This window comes from Lolium rigidum, chromosome 2 (assembly GCF_022539505.1).
Source record: "Lolium rigidum isolate FL_2022 chromosome 2, APGP_CSIRO_Lrig_0.1, whole genome shotgun sequence".
NCBI classification, from domain to species: domain Eukaryota; kingdom Viridiplantae; phylum Streptophyta; class Magnoliopsida; order Poales; family Poaceae; genus Lolium; species Lolium rigidum.
In genome coordinates this window covers 148919687-148923873 of record NC_061509.1, presented here as the reverse complement: position 1 = coordinate 148923873, position 4187 = coordinate 148919687, and positions in this window count along the sequence as shown.

The following is a 4187-nucleotide window of genomic DNA, read 5'->3' as shown; positions in this document are numbered from 1 at the left end:
TTCCCTTCTTAGGTTTGCCTTGCTTCTTGAAACTGGTGGTCTTGTTGACCATCAACACTTGGTGCTCTTTTCGTATCTCAATCTCGGTAGATTTTAGCATGGAGAAGAGTTCAGGTAACTCCTTGTTCATGTTCTGCATGTTTTAGTTCATCACGAAGTTCTTGTAACTTGGTGGCAGTGATTGGAGGACACGATGAATACCCAGCTGGTTAGGAATCACTATCCCCATGTCACTGAGCTTCTTCGCATGCCCGGACATAGCGAGCACGTGCTCACTAATGGAGCTGCCTGATACGTCTCCGACGTATCGATAATTTCTTATGTTCCATGCCACATTATTGATGCTATCTACATGTTTTATGCACACTTTATGTCATATTCGTGCATTTTCTGGAACTAACCTATTAACAAGATGCCGAAGTGCCGATTCTGTCGTTTTCTGCTGTTTTTGGTTTCAGAAATCCTAGTAAGGAAATATTCTCGGAATTGGACGAAATCAACGCCCGGGGGCCTATTTTGCCACGAAGCTTCCGGAAGTCCGAAGACGAAACGAAGAGGGGCCACGGGGTGCCCAAACCCTAGGGCGGCGCGGCCCCCCGGCCGCGCCGGCCTATGGTGTGGGGCCCCTGTGCCCCCTCCGACTTGCCCTTCCGCCTACTTAAAGCCTCCGTGACGAAACCCCCGGGACCGAGAGCCACGATACGGAAAACCTTCCGCAGACGCCGCCAACGCCGATCCCATCTCGGGGGATCCGGAGATCGCCTCCGGCACCTCGCCGGAGAGGGGAATCATCTCCCGGAGGACTCTACGCCGCCATGGTCGCCTCCGGTGTGATGTGTGAGTAGTCTACCCCTGGACTATGGGTCCATAGCGGTAGCTAGATGGTTGTCTTCTCCCCATTGTGCTATCATTGTCGGATCTTGTGAGCTGCTTAACATGATCAAGATCATCTATACGTAATTCTATATGTTGCGTTTGTTGGGATCCGATGAATAGAGAATACTTGTTATGTTGATTATCAAAGTTATATCTATGTGTTGTTTATGATCTTGCATGCTCTCCGTTACTAGTAGATGCTGCGGCCAAGTAGATGCTTGTAACTCCAAGAGGGAGTATTTATGCTCGATAGTGGGTTCATGCCTGCATTGACACACGGGACAGTGACGAGAAAGTTCTAAGGTTGTGTTGTGCTTGTTGCCACTAGGGATAAAACATTGATGCTATGTCTAAGGATGTAGTTGTTGATTACATTACGCACCATACTTAATGCAATTGTCACGTTGCTTTGCAACTTAATGCTTGGAGGGGTTCGGATGATAACTCGAAGGTGGACTTTTTAGGCATAGATGCGGTTGGATGGCGGTCTATGTACTTTGTCGTAATGCCCAATTAAATCTCACTATACTCATCATGATATGTATGTGCATGGTCATGCCCTCTTTATTTGTCAATTGCCCAAGCTGTAATTTGTTCACCCAACATGCTATTTATCTTATGGGAGAGACACCTCTAGTGAGCTGTGGACCCCGGTCCAATTCTCTTTACTGAAATACAATCTACTGCAATACTTGTTCTACTGTTTTCTGCAAACAATCATCTTCCACACAATACGGTTAATCCTTTGTTACAGCAAGCCGGTGAGATTGACAACCTCACTGTTTCGTTGGGGCAAAGTACTTTGGTTGTGTTGTGCAGGTTTTCCACGTTGGCGCCGGAATCCCTGGTGTTGCGCCGCACTACATCCCGCCGCCATCAACCTTCAACGTGCTTCTTGGCTCCTCCTGGTTCGATAAACCTTGGTTTCTTTATGAGGGAAAACTTGCTGCTGTGCGCATCATACCTTCCTCTTGGGGTTCCCAACGAACGTGTGAGTTACACGCCATCAAGCTCTTTTTCTGGCGCCGTTGCCGGGGAGATCAAGACACGCTGCAAGGGGAGTCTCCACTTCTCAATCTCTTTACTTTGTTTTTGTCTTGCTTAGTTTTATTTACTACTTTGTTTGCTGCACTAAATCAAAATACAAAAAAAATTAGTTGCTAGTTTTACTTTATTTGCTATCTTGTTTGCTATATCAAAAACACAAAAAAAATTAGTTACTTGTTTTACTTTACTTAATATCATGCATGTTTTTATTTCACTAGTTAAGCATAATGGAAAACAACAAAAATATGAGAGATCTTTATGAACTTTATCTTGAATTAGGACATGATGTGTTTGAAGAGAGAATTAAAAAACCCATGGAACTTTATATGCATGCTAATAGGAATGTTATTACTATGGATGCTTTGAACACCATTGTTGCTAATGCTATGGAAAATTCTAAGCTTGGGGAAGCTGGCTCTGATGAGCATGATCTTTTTAGTCCCCCAAGCATTGAGGAGAAAATTTTCTTTTATGATTACAATATGCCTCCTATATATGATGATAGCCACTTTGTTGAATTTGCTCCCACTACAACTAATAAAATTGATTATGCTTATGTGGAGAGTAATAATTTTATGCATGAGACTCATGATAAGAATGCTTTATGTGATAGTTATATTGTTGAGTTTGCTCATGATGCTACTGAAAGTTATTATGAGAGAGGAAAATATGGTTGTAGAAATTTTCATGTTACTAAAACACCTCTCTATGTGCTGAAATTTTTGAAGCTACACTTGTTTTATCTTTCTATGCTTGTTGCATTATGCTTCTTGAACTTGTTTATTTACAAGATTCCTCTTCATAGGAAGCATGTTAGACTTAAATGTGTTTTGAATTTGCCTCTTGAAGCTCTCTTTTGCTTCAAATACTATTTCTTGCGAGTGCATCATAAAAACTGCTGAGCCCATCTTAATGGCTATAAAGAAAGAACTTCTTGGGAGACAACCCATGTTTTTACCTACAGTACTTTGTTTTTATTTTGTGTCTTGGAAGTTGTTTACTACTGTAGCAACCTCTCCTTATCTTAGTTTTGTGTTTTGTTGTGCCAAGTAAAGCCGTTGATAGAAAAGTAAGTACTAGATTTGGATTACTGCGCAGTTCCAGATTTCTTTGCTGTCACGAATCTGGGTTCACCTCCCTGTAGGTAGCTCAGAAAATTAAGCCAATTTACGTGCATGATCCTCAGATATGTACGCAACTTTCATTCAATTTGAGCATTTTCATTTGAGCAAGTCTGGTACCATTTTAAAATTCGTCAATACGAACTGTTCTGTTTTGACAGATTCTGCCTTTTATTTCGCATTGCCTCTTTTGCTATGTTGGATGAATTTCTTTGATCCATTAATGTCCAGTAGCTTTATGCAATGTCCAGAAGTGTTAAGAATGATTGTGTCACCTCTGAATATGTTAATTTTTATTGTGCACTAACCCTCTAATGAGTTGTTTCGAGTTTGGTGTGGAGGAAGTTTTCAAGGATCAAGAGAGGAGTATGATGCAACATGATCAAGGAGAGTGAAAGCTCTAAGCTTGGGGATTCCCCGGTGGTTCACCCCTGCATATATCAAGAAGACTCAAGCGTCTAAGCTTGGGGATGCCCAAGGCATCCCCTTCTTCATCGACAACATTATCGAGTTCCTCCCCTGAAACTATGTTTTTATTCCATCACATCTTATGTGCTTTTTCTTGGAGCGTCGGTTTGTTTTTGTTTTTTGTTTTGTTTGAATAAAATGGATCCTAGCATTCACTTTATGGGAGAGAGACACGCTCCGCTGTAGCATATGGATAAGTATGTCCTTGGTTTCTACTCATAGTATTCATGGCGAAGTTTCTTCTTCGTTAAATTGTTATATGGTTGGAATTGGAAAATGATACATGTAGTAATTGCTATTAATGTCTTGGGTAATGTGATACTTGGCAATTGTTGTGCTCATGATTAAGCTCTTGCATCATATGCTTTGCACCCATTAATGAAGAAATACATAGAGCATGCTAAAATTTGGCTTGCATATTTGGTTTCTCTAAGGTATAGATAATTTCTAGTATTGAGTTTGAACAACAAGGAAGACGGTGTAGAGTCTTATAATGTTTTCAATATGTCTTTTATGTGAGTTTTGCTGCACCGGTTCATCCTTGTGTTTGTTTCAAATAAGCCTTGCTAGCCTAAACCTTGTATCGAGAGGGAATACTTCTCATGCATCCAAAATACTTGAGCCAACCACTATGCCATTTGTGTCCACCATACCTACCTACTACATGGTATTTTC